Consider the following 17,314-nt stretch of genomic DNA (forward strand, 5'->3'; position numbering starts at 1 on the left):
ACTAGTGAATTATACTCAAAAGGCCCCAAATAGTTTGAGCCATCTTTATTTATACTTAAAAAGAGATGTTCTTACCAGGGTTACGTGAACAGTTTTATTATTGCCTCCTATTTTTGATGTTTAAGAAATACATTGTATTTTAAGGAATGCGTCAGAATCAGTATAAAAGCCCCCGTGCATTTTACCATCCCCCTATATAAACTTAATCTAGACACAGAGGTCAGCATTTTTACAAGCTTAACTAAATTTCGAGGCAGACATATCCTGCTCTTGCAGTGCTATTGACGGCTGGTAGCTACCTGCAGTGAAAAAGTAATAGCCGTGGATACAATGCTTTAAGGATAACAATATTTAAACCCAAACAATTCTTTAATATTTGCAAGATATGCTTTTATAAATTTTCTATTCTACAAGAGGGTCCGATGACTCAATATCTCTGTAAAAGGCAGACTTTGGTAAGATACTCTTTTCCCATCTCACTATACCATACTCCTTCCACCAATATAAGAAACTATGTATGATAAAGATGGATGTATAACGGTGAATCAATCCCACACCAGTTATGTTTTAAGGGGTTATTTATTTTGGGGGGTAAAACTTACATACACCATAAACCGTCAGGAAGGGAGCCTAGTCACTGGAGCAGGAGCCGGGAGCAGGAGCCGGGACCAAGCGCTGGAACCAAGAGGCCCGAGCCGAGATCTGTGGCTCTTTTTAAAAGAGAAATATACCATGCCCCAGTGGACTGGTATTTCAGTGGCTATTGACTGACGGAGTGGAAGGTGCTCCGCAGCACCATGGGCTGGTGCTTCAGCGACTATTGGCTAAAGCAGCAGAAGATACTCCCGCAGCACCTCCCCCTTTTGTGTAAATAAGAGAGTTCTAAGCCTACTACGAAATTATATACAGTAAGTACAAACCTACACAATTATATACAATAAGTACAAATATCCTATTCTAACTAGCTAAAGTCTTGTATAATAAATAACTTGGCCAAGTCATGAGAGGAAAGTAGCTACATTTATCTAGTCTTCAACCCCATAGAAGATCCAAGAAAGGAAACAATGTTGCCTGAGTAATTAGGAAGTGCAATCAAAGAACTTCCAAAACATGCAACAAATCACAGAGACAACTGGCTACCTGGGCAATCACCAAAGACCTGTTTGCAGCGTTGAAGCAACCAACTATGACTAAGGCCTAGAATAACTGACAGATTATTTTTAACAAGCAAGAGATTTTTCAAAACCATCTTACCCTGTCTTGGCAAGATTTAACAGTTCTGTTTATCCATTTCCGGATTTTATTCATTTCCGGATTTTAACAGGCAAGAGATTTTTCAAAACTGTCTTACCCTGTCTTGACAAGATTTGACAGTTCTGTTTATCCATTTCCAGATACCGTGTATTTGTCAGTAGTTGAAGTATGGGCAGTTCCTTACCCAGAGGCCGGTTTTGTCAAGAGGACATGTTCCAAGTGGAGTGTCTTTGGTGCTCAACAATCTCTCAGGAATAGGTCGGTGTTGCCAGGAGTGATTGTGTCTCACTACACAGAACTCTAAAATTAAATTAAATGCCATTTTCTACAGCTCTTCGAAGAGGTTGAAGACTATTTATATATAATCTCTATGTATCTAAAGAACCTGATTAGTCTAACCATAAATATGACAGACATAGATGACTATTGATCTACAATTCTTAACATGTATCTAACTTAAAGACTAAGAGAATAAACAACTGTGCAATAAATGAGGACAATGACCTCCAAATGTAAACAATAAATATCAATACATAAACAATATATGAGTATCTTAATCAGAGGTACAAATGTACACTGCAATATGGTATACATATATCAATACAATATATATCAATACATAAAAAATGTTTTAAACAGGTAGAAGCATGCATACATACAATATTCAATATATGCCGATGTAATTATCTATAAACAATAACTCACAAATACCATTATTATCTATCCAATTATCCCTTTTTTTTCCCCAAAAGATCCCTGAGCTTATAAAATTCCTTTCCCAACTCTCAACTGTATACTAATTATAATCAATCCCTAAATATTGTTCCTAAACCTGAGGACAAACTTTGCTGAGAGAGGGGACATCATCCTCTAGAATTACTTCCAGCTGTCATGGGGGTATGGTTCTTTCTGGAGGATCCTGTGAAACTAAAATGATGGTTAAATTTCAAGGTCAATGTCTTTTAAAATTGCACACAGTCTCTGAGTATTTGGTGGAGGTCTGGCCAGAATGTTGTACAAGATGTGCACCATTTCAGCTAACCAAGTTGGAATCATCTGTGCAGCTGATACCTGAAACAGGACTTGTAGTAGCACTATCAGTATCATGACGTCATATCAACCGAGTGGAGTTGTTGTTATGGGGGTCCCATCTTCTTCCTGGAAACTTCAAATGTTGGTGCAGAAAGAACTCATTGTTCATTGTAGAAAAATTCAATATTAATTATATAGACATATACAAACATATATTCAATGAAAGGTATGATAGACATATTCAATGAAAAGTATGATAGATATGAAGAAAAGCAAAGATGCTTTCTAAACTCATATTTCTTTCTGTCTCATATCATGGCTCTTGATATAAGACAGAAACTCCAGAAATTCTGGGTTTTTCTCCGAACAACAGGCTTGGAATTAGAGAGGGACAGAGCCAAGAGTCCAACTCCAAAACTAGCTCTATAAATTCAGAAATATGATTTAGTATATTCCAGAGCTTCATACTCACAGAACCTATTCAGTTTTCTTGATAATCCATATTGGGTAGTTATTTTTCCATCTGTCAGTATTCAAACATCCAGGGTCCTTTGAATTTCTCAAAGACGAGCGTTTTCCTGTGGAGACAAGAACAGAACCCTGCCCCCATTTTATGTTTTTCTTACCACCTGTATGGTCATCATCATTGTAGATGCTGTCATTTCTCCTTTCCAAGAGGTTTCTTCTCTTCAGATCTAACCTTTATTAATTTTGATGGTATCCACAATTTTTCTTCTCCTGTGGAAACAAGAGCAAAACCCCTTCCCCAACACAGCACATCTCCTGGCTTCCACTGTGAGGTCAGCACATCCTTGAAATAAATTGGTTGATTTAATTCAGCAGACTTTTCCAATATCCAATGTCTTTCTGCAGCTGTTGTCCCCTTCTCATTAGCATTGAGAAAATTCAAGGTTAATAAAGCATTATGTAACCTATTCCTGGGGGTATTTTCCACCCCTTTCTGTTTGTTCAACATATCTTTTATAGTTCGTTTTGATCTTTCTATAACTGCTTGACCTGTAGGATTGTATGGTATACCTGTAACGTGCTTAATATTATAATAAGCAAAAAATCGTGTCATTTTCCTAGAAACATAAGCTGGACCATTATCCGTCTTTATCTGTGTAGGTATACCCATGATGGCCATAACTTCTAATAAATGAGTGATTACTGAATCAGCTTTTTCTGAGCTTAAAGCAGTTGCCCATTGAAAACCTGAGTACATGTCAATGGTGTGTTGTACATATTTTAATTTGCCAAATTCTGGAAAGTGAAACACATCCATCTGCCAAATTTCATTCCTTTTAATAACCTTTGGATTAGTCCCTGCAGGCAATGGTGTTTGGTTATAAAAAGAGCAAGTAGGGCATTTCTTTACAATCTTCTTAGCTTGTTGCCATGTAATAGAAAACTCTTTTTTCAAGCTTTTGCTATTGATATGATATTTTTTATGAAATTCAGATGCCTGCAGCACACTACCAATCAATAATTGATCAATATCTGCATTACCTTGTGCTAGAGGACCTGGCAGAACCATATGGGATTGGATATGTGCTATATACATAGGGCAGAGCCTGTTTCTGATCATGTCTTGTACCTGGATAAACAATGAGGTCAGTTCTGTATCATCAGGTATAAATTCAGCAGTTTCAATATGCAAAATAACTCTCTGCATATTATGAGTCAGTAATTATATTAAGAGGTTCTTTAAAATCCCTAAGCACCATAAGGATGGCATATAATTCTGCCTTCTGGACAGAATCATAAGGACTTTGTTCCACTTTACTCAATTCTTCTGATTTGTAACCAGCTTTCCCTGATTTATTGGCATCGTTATAAAATGTACGGGCTCCGGTTATTGGAGCATCACAGACAATTCGAGGGAAGATCCAAGAAGTTCTCTTTATAAAGTTAAGTCTCTTGCTTTTTGGGTAATTGTTATTGATTTCTCCCAAAAAATTAGCACAAGATCTTTGCCATGGATCATTGTCTTCCCACAACTTTGTTATCTCATCAGCAGTGAAAGGCACTATAATTTCTGCTGGGTCTATATCTGCTAATTGATGAAGTCTCAATTTTCCTTTTATAATCAATTCAGAGACTTTTTCCACATAAGTTTTTAATTTTTTACTTGGTTTTTGTGGTAAAAAGATCCACTCTAAAATAGTTTCTTCCCTCTGCATTAAAATTCTCGTAGGAGAAATTCTGGAAGGCAATATGACTAGAATGCAACTAAGATTTGGATCCACCCTATCTACATGTGCCTCCTGTAATTTTTCCTCAACCATTGTCAGTTCCTTTTCTGTTTCAGCTGTTAACTCTCTGGGACTATTCAAATCTTTGTCACCATCTAAGGTTTTGTTTAAATGAATCATTAGATCAGGTGTTATCCCAACAGCTGGTCGTAGACTAGAAATGTCTCCTAATAATCTTTGAAAGTCATTAAGAGTTCCTGATTTGTGCCTTTTGAGTCTTAATTCTTTCTAAACCTATTTTATAACCTAAATAATTAACAGAATCTCCTCTCTGAATTTTTTCAGGAGCAATTTGCAATCCCCAATTAGGTAATACTATTTTTTTACTTCTTCAAACAGCCTTTCTAAGGTGTCTTTGTTTTGATCAGATACCAGGATATCATCCATATAGTGGTATATTATGGACTTCGGAAATTGTTTGTGTATAATTTTCAATGGTTGGCTTACAAAATATTGGCACAGGGTGGGAGAGTTTAACATTCCCCGTGGGAGGACGGTCCATTGATACCTCCTTGCAGGCTGAGAGTTATTATAGATAGGCACTGTGAAGGCAAACTTTTCTCTATCTTTTTCTTGTAATGGTATAGTGAAGAGACAATCTTTCAGATCAGTAACTATAAGAGGCCATCCCTTTGGTAACAGGGAGGGCAGAGGAATTCCAGATTGCAGAGGGCCCATAGGTTGAATAATCATGTTGATAGCTCTAAGATCTGTCACCATTCTCCATTTACCAGATTTTTTCTTAACAACAAATACTGGAGAGTTCCAAGGGCTGGTAGATTCTTCTATATGTCCAGCATCTAATTGCTCTTGTACCAGCTGTTCTAAAGCCTGTAACTTTTCCTCAGCTAAAGGCCACTGTTTAGTTCATATTGGTTTCTCAGTCAACCACTGTAGAGGCATGGCTGTTGGTACCTCTGAAGGGCCATCAATTGTGTTGTGTTCTTGTATAGCTTTAATGGCTGGTGTCCACCATTTGTAATATCTTGTGATATTGTCCTTAGAAATATAGGCTCTGGAAGCAGCAGGAATGTTAATTTGGGTATTCCATTGCTGCAATAGGTAACGGCCCCATAAATTCACTGCAATATTGGCTACATATGGCCTTAGTTTTTCTATTTGTCCATCTGGACCTATACAATTGACCCATCTCGTGCTTTGTCTTACTCGAGATAGGGTTCCAATTCCTAAGAACTGAATATCTACCTCCTGAAGAGGCCAATGCGGATGCCAAGATTCTGGAGTAATAATACTTACATCCGCACCTGTGTCCAGTAAGCCAGCAATAAATTTGCCATTTACACACACTCTTAGCTGTGGTCTTTGTTCATTTATAGAAGTCTGCCAGAATATTCGTTTACTTTGTCCTCTTAGATTTCTTGATTCATTCACCACATTTAACTCATCCTTCAGGCCGTTATTGCTTTTAACAGCAGGCATGGGGCATTCTAATTTCCCTGAAGAGGCATGTTCTCTGCAGTGATTGGAAATGACTGGACCACATTTGCCATGGGGGCCTTTGAGAGGCCCCCTATTGAGTTTCCCGATGGCAACGGGTTGCCCTGTTTATCTTTTGTTGACCTACACTCATTCATCCAATGCCTGCCCTTTCCACATCTCCTACATAAACCTGAAGGCTGAGTCCTTTTATTCCTGTTATTCCTAGAAGAGGCATTATTCCTGAAATTCCATTGTCTGCAGTCCCTTTTCATGTGTCCCATTTTGCCACAATGAAAGCATTTTGTAATCTAATGTCTCCTTTTACCTTTGGAAATTGCTTCTTGCACCCATGTTTCATTGCCATAATCAAATGTATCAACATTCATTGTATGTAAAACCCATTCATCCAAAGGTGCTGATCTGAGCTTTAAAGGTCCCAGGATCCTTTTGCATTCTACATTGGCATTCTCATAAGCCAAAGACTCAATTACTATATTTCTTGCTTCTGGATCAGGTATCACTATTTGTACATCCTTAGTTAGTCTTTGTAAAAAGTCACTAAAGGGTTCTCTCTGACCCTGTTTGACCCTGATATATGATTCTACTCTCTGACCTGAGTCTTGAACCCTGTCCCAGGCCCTTAGAGCTGCTGTAGCACATATGGATAAAATGTTTTCATCATAAAGAGCTTGTTCCTGAGAATCAGAGTAAAGTCCTTCCCCTAAAATTTGATCTAGAGAAACCTCAATTTGTAACATGAGGGGGCCGGCTTGTTGGGGTTTCCATGCCGCCCAGTACCCCACAGCCGGCAAGTCCTAGAGAAAATCAACCACACAGAGATCTCTATAAGTTATAAAGCTGATTGGCCCATTTGGTCAGGCTACTTATTAGCTCTTATAACTTATTTTGCCCTATTATCCTTATCTACGTCAGCCACACGGCTCAGTACCTTTCTCAGCTGGGCAGTTTACATTCTGCCTCTTCGGTGGTCTGCGCAGGAGTGGCAGAGGGAGCTTCCTGTTTTCCTAGAATACTTCCATCTCTTTGCTCCACCCCTACTTCCTGTCTGGCTTTCCTGCCTATACTGGCTGCCTGGCCAATCAGCATTTTATTAAAATATGATTGACAGAATACAGACAATTCTCCCATACCATTTCCCTCTTTTTTTTTTTAAACAAAGGAAAATACCCTTAATCCATTTGTTGGGAATGTGGGCGTAGTATTTCAGGCTACTTCTTGCTGGTTGGGGGCACTGATAATCTTATGGGGACCTAAAAAAAATGTAGAGTTATAATCAAGTCCTGACTGAAGTATCCTGTGAGTCTTGATCATCTCAGGCAGCAGTCTTGAACATGTTCTGGATGAAGAACTCAGACGTCTGGGCCATGTGTTCCTGTTGGAGATTTGTCAGGAGGCCTTCCTTGATGGAACCTGATTTTTCTTAACTCAAAATGAATCCACAGCTTCTCATTTTCTGTGGAAACAAAAGCAAAATCTCTTCTCCAAAGTAACATACCTTTTGACTTCAATTTTGAAGCCAAGGTATTTTCAAAGCACCTATCTTGGATTAGTTCAGCAGCATTTATAAACAAAAGTCTTTTAGCAGCTGTTGTTCCTTCCTCAGCATTCAAAAAATTCAAAGAGAGCATAATAACACACAGTATCAAGATTCTCTGTTTATTTTTCATCTTCATGTGGCTTTACTTTAACCTCTATTTCTTATATTTTTACTTTTAACTTTTGGCTTTTGAGACAGGTTCTCTGTATATATCTTTGTCCTGGAATAACTCTGTAGACCAGGCTATCCTTGAACTCACAGAGATCCTTCTGTCTCTGCCTCTCCAGTGCTGGGCTTAAAGGTGTGTGTTACCACACCTTGAACTCACAGAGATCTGTCTCTGCCTCCCAGGCAATTGGATTAAAGGCATGTACCACCATACCTTGAGGTCACAGAGGTCAATCTACCTTTGACCCTTGAGGTCACAGAGGTCAGTATGCCTCTGCCTTCCAGGCATTGGGATTAAAGGTGTGTACCACCACACCCTATTTCTCCCTTTCGTTTTTATTTTTAATGACTTTAACCTTTAGCCTGCATATATTTTTAACACACTGTAAACCATTTAGAGGTTTTCTTCCTCTTTGAATCTCTCTTTACTATATATCTCTCTTTTTCTGACCACACGAGTCTTCAATGGGTAAGACTAAAGCCTTGGTTTTGACAGTTAGATCCAGCCCATTCCTTAGCTTTCCAGCCCCGTGGCTGAGATACCACGAGAGCTGTGTTCACTGCCACAAATCTATAGCGTTTCAAGGTCCTTGCCAGTAAGCTGCAGCATTCTGCTCACAGACCACACACAGTCGGACTGCCTGCCTGAAAGAGTCAGAGTTTGCCCTGGCAGGACAGCCCAGAAAGCCGGCATTTTAAAATGGCACAGCTTTTTTCCTGCTATGTCTGAAAACCGAAAAGCATGCGTTCAGCTTTACATCAACACTGTTTAAGTTTTTCGTGGCAGTACCTCTTAAAAGAGCTGCAGAATTTTGCAGCTAAAGCTGAGTCAGGAAGCCTCTCTTAGATGAGAGCGCTTGCTTGCCTCTAGCAAGCAGTACAGACCTGAGAAATTGCTGCTACCAAGAAATCATGACTTACTTACTCTATTCTTTCCTAAGTTTTCTCAAGCTTTCTGTGGATTCAGTTATCCATGTTGGGCACCATATGTAACATGAGGGGGCTGGCTTGTTGGGGTTTCCATGCCGCCCAGTACCCCACAGCCGGCAAGTCCCAGAGAAAATCAACCACACAGAGATCTCTATAAGTTATAAAGCTGATTGGCCCATTTGGTCAGGCTACTTATTAGCTCTTATAACTTATTTTGCTCCATTATCCTTATCTACGTCAGCCACACAGCTCAGTACCTTTCTCAGCTTGGCATTTTACATCCTGCCTCTTTGGTGGTCTGTGCAGGAGTGGTGGAGGGAGCTTCCTGTTTTCCAAGAATACTCCCATCTCTTTGCTCCACCCCTACTTCCTGTCTGACTTTCCCGCCTATACTGCCTGCCTGGCCAATCAGCATTTCATTAAAATATGATTGACAGAATACAGACAATTCTCCCACACCATCAATTCCTTTCGGTGATTCTTGTTGTTGTAAAAGTCTGGCCTCTTGTTTGAATAGGCATTTGAAATGCCATAAAGGTCCATTCTCTAGGACAGCTGATGTGAGCTGGTTCCAATCTTGAGGGGTGGCCCTGCTGCTCAGAGCCCAGGATTTTAACACTCCCTACCAAAGGATGAATGTAGTCCATAATTCACAATTGCTTGTTTAAATTCTTTCAGATCATTCATACATATAGGCTCCCATGTATGTTCTTTAATGACCTTAGGGTTTTTGGAGCCGGTTATCTTTTCTGATGTTATTACTGGAAAGGCAGGTATAACTCTATGTAGACTGAGAGTTTTTTTTTCCTGGTGCAAAGGTTTATTGCTCAGTCTGGGCACGTAGCTGGGGAAGTACAGATTACGCCCTAGCCTTGCTGGACAGAATCACTGTGTCTCAGACAGTAGCACTGCCTCCGGCCCAAAGGCTTAAGCAAAGACTTGTTGCTTGATGAAGAAAGCGGAAGTGGCTGGAGGATGTGGGACATTGTCTCTAATGGTTCAGGCCTGGTTTTCACTTCTCTCTCCCAAGGACTGGTCCCTGAATTAGGAGGGAGAACAGAGTCACATGGAATTGCTTGCGACTTCACATGGGATATTCTTTGCCCATGGTTGATCAATAGGCATTGAACTCTGCCCTCAGCCACCCCTCAGCATAGCTTGGTTATTGGTCATAGCGGATGTCAATGTACTCTCCTTCAGTACACCATACCTTGGCCAGACAACCCTGAGTATTGTGTGGGGGCGAACGAGGTGGAGTGTGGAAGTGTCTAAGGACAGAGAGGGAAGACCCAGAGGGACAGGGACTGGGAGAGACCCTGAGCCTGGTATTTGGGAATAGGTTTGGCTTGTGTCTCTCCCTGGCACCCATCTCAAAGTCACTAATTTATCTATGTGAGGCTACAAAAGACCAGAGCTTGAACTTTGGATCCCTTGGGTTACTGGAAGGGACAGTCACTGACCACTGGGTGGACAGATGTTGGACTTGTCATATGCAAAGAGTAGGCTGGAATGACCTGCTGACAAGTGCCAGGCCTGCTTGAGGGAGGGATACCTCAAGCCCTTCATGAAAGCTGGGGAGGGAGGGTGGGCTGTTTGCTGAACCGAGATCCACCAGGTGAGCTGCTGCTGGTGGGGGTGGCAGAAGGGTGTCAGGAGACCTGGGTCACTGGGGCATTGCTGAGTCACTGTGAGCTCCAGCTGTCCCAAGTTCTGCCTTGTCCTAGCTGAGGCTAGCTGCTGTGGGTCCAAGAGGCCAGTGCAGCCAGGTGGTGAAGGGCGGGGTTGGGGACCTAGGGGAGGGTCCGCACTTCAAGCCTCAGGGCTTTGTATGTGTGGCTAAGAGAGCAGCAGGTTGAGGCACAGGAGTTATTGGAGGGGACTACAGGGCAGCTGGGCTACAGAGTCTCAGAGCAAGGGTCACACATGATTTCTGGCATTGAGAAGGACGGTGGAAGATCTGGCTAGCTAGGATCCCATCTCAGAAGAGCCCACAGTCTTTGAGGTTCTCCTTGATGATAATGTCAGTGACAGCATCAAAGACGAGCTTGACATTCTGTGTGTTGGTGGCGCACGTCATGTAAGAGTAGATCTCCTTCACGTCACGCCGCATGTTAAGCTCGAGGAACTGCACTTTGATGTAGCTGCCGGCATCCTCGTAAGTGTTAGGTCCATCGTAATTGGGAAAGCAGATGCTGAGGTGTGCCTTTTTTATCTTCTCAGAGAAAACGTCCTTCTTGTTGAGGAAGAGCACAATGGATGTTGTGGCGAAGTAGCGATGGTTGCAGATGCTGTTGAACAGGTGCAGGCTCTCGTGCATTTGGTTCACTTCATTGTCCTCCACCAGCACCATGTCATAAGTGCTCAATGTGGCGATGAAAATAATGCAGGTCACACCATCAAAGCAGTGGATCCACTTTTTGCGCTTGGACCGCTGCCCGCCCACATCGAACATTCTGAAGTTGAGGTCCTTGAAGGAGAACTGTGTCTCGATGATGCCAGTGGTTTTGACATGAGAACGCAACACGTCCTGCTCAGTGGGCACATACCCTGGAGCCACCAGACGCTCGAGATCTGAAAGGTAGTAGCCAGCAGAGTCATTGAGCTGGTACTCTGAGGCACGTTCAAAGCAGGCTTGGATGCCCGAGTCTTTCCACAAACGCTGAATGATGTCGGACATCTCCTTGGGCATCGTGCCTTCTTCAATGGTATCCGCCATGTGCATCAACTTCTGGGCATCATCCTGTCGTGCGGAGTCTCCATACTGAATGTTGAGCATGGTCATAGCCTGAACAATGGCCAGGATGGACTCGACTGAGAGTTTTTTGAGGTGAATGTTGCCTTTCTACCTTTTGCTCCTGTTCATCAGAGTCTATGATTTCCTCAATCTTAGTAAATCTGCTCACCATTATCTTCTGTAAGTCCTGAATCTCCTGTCCAGTATTATGCTCCAAAGCTTTCATTAACGATTCTAAGGCATGGAGCTTGTCTGTCAGAGACACCATTTCCTCCTTGGACACAATCCTCATGGCATGTACTGTGCCTTCTTATATGGAAATCCTGTCAATTAATCTATCATACCCTTTTGATAAAGTCCGATTTTCACATTCAATGGTTATAATCCTCTCAGCTAATGTTTCAGCACTTACAGTCATGGACTGGAGGTTACAAGTCATTTTGGTTGTCCCCTCCTCCAGAACAGTGAAGCTCCCTTCTAAAGAAGCAATATCAGACTGTACCTTCTTGATATTTTGGTCAGTCGACCGAGTCATATCAGACAAAGATCTAGTCTCCTCCTTGAAATCTCCAAACTCTTTTTTGAGGAGGTTGGTATCAGTCTGAATTGTTCTTAAGGTTTTAATCTCTGCCCTCAGCATTGTAGATTCAGTCTGTAAGGACTGTATCTTTCTTATAAAATAGCCAAACACCAGAAAAGCGACAGATCCCAGGAATAACAAAGTAAGAGGAATATCAGAGACATCCTTCAGAATATCCTCCATAGCACAATTTAAAAAAAAAAAAAAACATTGAACTTTTGGATAGTAATATTTTCTGACATTTTCAATCAAAAGAAATTGTACTTGTATATATGTATGTATGTATGCATGTATGTATTTTCAACCGAAAAGAAAAATCTTACCTGTAATGACCGTTGCCTGCCAGTAGGAGGTGGGGCGCACCTGAATCCACGTGGCAATGGCGTCAATTCAGGACGTAAATTCTAGAATATATACACTCAAATCCAGAGGTTAAATTCACAGATCACAAAAGGTCAGAGAGCTTCTAGTGGCCAATAAACAAGGCAGCCTGGCCTACCCCGGCCGGGCTCTCCTGCCCTGCTGCTCTGTTCAACCCGATGCAGAGGGTCGTGACACAGTCACTGCGTTGTTGCTAAAGAGGCCTAATGCTTTGGGCCCCATGTCCCTGTGCTGGGATTAAGGGTCAAGCTGCTTGCAGCACTCCCAATCAGTTATGGCAGATGGCAGGGGTTTCAAACAGCTTGCTAGAACTTCAAAGGGAGTTCTTTGACTCACGTTGCAAGGAAAAATTTAAAAATCCGTGCAGAACAGGGCAAAGTAGGCTGACAGAGACTGTCCGGCCCTGTGTATTCTGGGAGGCATGGAGGTTATGGCTGAGGGAGGGCTCATGCCAAACCCAGCTGGTCAAGTCGAGCTGGCAGGAGGTAGCCAAGCCAGAGGCCGAGATGGGGGTGGGGGGGGTGGGAGGGTGAGGGGGTGGGGTGGTTCTTAAACCAAACGCTGGGCGACAAATAACGGCGAATCAATCCCACACCAGTTATGTTTTACGGGGTTATTTATTTTGGAGGGTAAAACTTAACATACACCATAAACCGTCAGGAAGGGAGCCTAGTCGCTGGAGCAGGAGCCGGGAGCAGGAGCCAGGGCCAAGCGCCAGAATCAAGAGGCCCGAGCCGAGATCTGTGGCTCTTTTTAAAAGAGAAATATACCACGCCCCAGTGGGCTGGTATTTCAGCAGCTATTGGCTGACGGAGCGGAAGGCCCTCCGCAGCACCATGGGCTCATGCTTCAGTGACTATTGGCTGAAGCAGCGGAAGATACTCCCGCAGCAGATGTATCCATCCCCTATTTTATATTACATTTCCCCCATTGGACTATACTAGATCCTATAATGGAATCTATATACTTTGTGTCCACGGAACTTACTCTCAACAGTTGGCAATATGTGTATTCCTTTTTCTTTATTCTGTGCACACATGCCTTACTCTCCTTTTTTGAACTGTGAGACATGATTAATGTTGCAGGTGTTGTTTCCTTATACGTACCTAACAGTCTGTATTGAGTCAGAAATGTCCTCAAGATTAGCAGTTATGGTTAGTAATTCCAGAAGCATTAACTCCCGGTTAAATCTTAGGGGAAAATATTCAAGAAAGATCACAATTTCCAGGGAAAATTATAGCTATTATTGTCTTTCCTTCAGGATGGGTCAAGAAGAGTCTAGAGAAAAACAAACAATTCTTTGTTGATATTATTAAACATATGCTTAAGAAAAAAGGAACTGATATCAGCACTGGTCAACTGACTGTTGTTTGTCTGTTTGTTTTTCTCAAGTTTGTACAGTAGCCCCTGGTTTCCAGACCAGGGAACTTAAATATAAATATTTGAGATACAGTAAGGACAAATATTACGAACAAGTATACAGAAAATTAAGGAAAGATCATGTCTCTTACAGCATTTTTTGGTTAGGGTGTGCTTAGACAGGCACTGGCAGGTGATAAAGAGCCTCAGTGTGATCAGGAGCCCTTTGCTCCCACTCCTCATGGGGAGCTCCATTGTTATCTCATTCAGGATCTAAGGAAGAGGCAGCAAGGTATAATCCTGATTGGCTTACTCTGCAAGGCCTGACTGTAAATCACTCCACAGGACCCCAAGAGAAATGTAAATAGGTTTGATGGGATTTGCTGTTACCCAAGCCAGGCCTAACAGCTTGGGAATCACTGGGGAAAGGAAAGAGTTAATTTGCAAAATGCTTCTGGGTGTGGAAAAATAATTTGGAGTGGCTTCTCAACCGGAACAAAGTAAGCCTTGCTGGCGGTGTCTGTGGCTCTATGCCAGGACGCTGACACAAAACTGGAAATTCAAAAAGGTGATCCCCACCCAGACCTTAATCCCAGCGTCTGGGATATTTCTATTTACCCATCTTTCCAGTTATTTCCTGCTCTAAGCACTTGTGTCTCCCCTCCCTCTGGGTAAGTGTCCCTGCAGACACTTTTTTTTTTGTTTACTTTTACGAGAAAAGTCACATCAGTGTATCCGGAAGCTTCTTCTAGCTCTACCCAGCTCTCATCACATGGAGAGGACACCTCTCCTCAGTGACTCCGGACATTTCTCTCTGACAAGTCTTTCGGTCCATTTGGAGATGTCTGATATTGCAGCTCCTTACCAGGACCCTTAGCCTCTCTAATTCCTCAGGATTCCTCCTAGTGCCCTCCTTTAGCTTCCTCCCTTCTCCCTCAGAGCTGCCTGCAGTCTTCAGTTCTCATTTAACCTTAAGCATCTTTCCCCTCGACATTCTGGGATGACCTTTGCCCCCTGTCGCCCATGGAATAACCCTATTTTCACTCACGGTGCACTATAAAAGGATTAATAAAATTGCCAGTCTCCTTATACATTGTCTTGATGATCGAAAGGCTTCATTTCAATACTAAAGAACTTCATTTCAAAAGCATTATTTTTAAGACTAAACTGAACAAGGTTGGAACATAAAGTCCTAGTATTACAAAAGTTACTAACTTACTGCCAACTGGTAAGGTTAATTTAACAATACAAGTTACTGGCTAATAAGTGACCTAATAAATGATCAAACTCTTACATGTGTTCAGAACTATATTTGTGGTCACACTAACTATTAATGCAAAATATTCTTTGCTCAGCCCCTGGCATTTAAGATGTTTAAGCTTCTCACAGTTGACAAAACTATCCCGTGACTTGCTTGCTGCCAATTATGTAGACATTGACTCAGTCACCCCACTCTTTCTGATTAAGGCAGGGCCAGCCCCCAAGTGACTTTCTTACAGGAAAATCTCAGACCTGGATTTGGCAGGCAAAGCCTATGATGCTATATATGACATCTGAAGACCTACAACCACTGCCCTCCCAAAGACTATGGAGACCACTGGACCCTAAGGCAACGTGTCCGGGCAATGGCATCTTTCATTTTAATTGATACAAAGACCAATTAGATTGTATTTCCAGTCACTGTTTATCCTTTTTAAATCTCTGAGAAATTGACTGACTGCAGCTTTAAACATAACAAACACTTTTCCAAGACTTCAGCTTCCTTCTCAGTTTTCTTTAAAGGTAAAAATCGGGTCATTGGCCTCATTTCCAGAAGCTGAAGCCAAGTCTACCAAATAAGAAATAAACTTACCAAGCAGATTTTAAAGTAACTTTTTACTATTCCTTTGTTTAAGGAAATTTCAAGAATCAACTACTTATGTCTTCCGATAAATAACTGGATTGAAAAAAAAAAAGATGCAAAGCTTAAAGATTAAGTTATAAGGATGCGGGAGAATTGTCTGTATTCTGTCAATCACGTTTTAAATAAACGCTGATTGGCTAGGCAGGAGGTGTAGGCGGGAAAACCAGACAGGAAGTGGAAATGATATAAGGAGAGCAGGAGAAGTCTGGAAAGGAGGAAGCTGATTCCTCCCACTCCTGCCCAGATCACCGAAGCAGTAGGATGTGAGCTGCCCCACTGAAAAAGGTACTGAGCTACACGACTCAAATAGATCAGATAAATGGGTTAATCAAGATGTAAGAGATAGCTAGCAAGTAGCCTGACCTAATGGGCCAATCAGCTTTATAACTTACGGAGTCTTTTGTGTGATTTTTCTCTGGGACTAAATAGCTGTTGGGCCGGGCAGGACAGGAAAACACAAACAACCAGTCCCAGCCTTTTCATGTTACATAAGGATTCAAAAAAAATACTTTTAGGTATAAAAAAGGTGTTTTAAGGTATATAAGCACAAGTTTACATAAGGTCTGAGAACACAAAGTCTTAATTTATGATAAAAATGATTTAAGACACACAAAAATAAAAAAAATGTTTCAACTCTCTTCCCCTCTCTATAATCTTGTTATATTGAGACTTCTAAATAAATAAAACTCTGATAAGCTATTAATCTAGCTCTAGTAAACACTGAATATTATCATAATAATAAGTTCAAGGTTTTAAATTCCTTTTAGTTGTTTTCTAAGTATAGAATTTAAAAATATATTTCTAATTGTGCTAAAAACATCTGCCTAATCTATATATACCCAGTCTTTTGGATAAAGGAAAAAATGTTAATGCTTTCAACCAAAATCAATTTTAGGTTTCCAAACTTTTACTATGACTCAAGGTCATGAGTCTACTGCCTTTTCTACAACATGAATACAGACTATAAACAGTAATAATGCTAACAGATATAGAACTGTTGCCTCTTTAATAAGAGTCTTATAAGCTTTAGGAAATCAACTTGGATCCACCACCTCTCACAGGTCAAAACAGACTCCAGATAAGTACCACCAATCAGCAGTCTATTTCATTACCCACCTATACCTAGGGGGTGTGACCTCTTCTTCTTCCCCTGGTTTGGGACACCCCTCTTCCATCTGCCAGCACCATGGACCTGGAAATTTCAAATGTACACCTAAGAGAAAAAATTCCCCCTTAAAATTTCCCCTCCAGGGAGGGGGGCCTCCAGCAGCATGGGGATTGGAAGGGAGCAATGGAGTCAGCATAGTAGACTTTTTTATCTCTAGTGGGGAGGGGGGGAAGAAAGACACTCAGGTACTCTTTTGATGGTTTTCTTCAGATGTTTTCTTTCTTCTTTCTTATTCTCATTTTGTAATTTCTTCTCTCTTTTCTTATCTCCATCCTTTCTAGCCTTGTGCTGATGGAGGCTGCCCACCTCTGCAGAAAATGAAGTTAAGGAATTATAAGGACGTACCACGCCTTTGAGATTATGGGTGCCAATTACACACAAACTACCACATGATTCATCACAGATCTTTCTCTGTACAGGAAATGTGCAATGCAGGATAAGGAACAACAGCGTCTGACAGGTTTACCTCTGACTGCTTCCATCCTGAAACCAGCAGGAGAATGAGACGACTGAGCAACTCATTTTTATCCCTTAGTGATTTCATCTTCACTT

General features: G+C 41.5%; 1 pseudogene; it reads right to left on the reverse strand.

Moving 5' to 3' along the window:
• Positions 1-10,394: 10,394 nt before the first annotated feature.
• Positions 10,395-11,903, reverse strand: LOC148121996 (guanine nucleotide-binding protein G(t) subunit alpha-1 pseudogene; annotated as a pseudogene).
• Between the last annotated feature and the right edge of the window lie 5,411 nt (positions 11,904-17,314).

This window comes from Myodes glareolus, chromosome 5 (assembly GCF_982192425.1).
Source record: "Myodes glareolus chromosome 5, mMyoGla1.1, whole genome shotgun sequence".
Lineage (NCBI taxonomy): Eukaryota > Metazoa > Chordata > Mammalia > Rodentia > Cricetidae > Myodes > Myodes glareolus.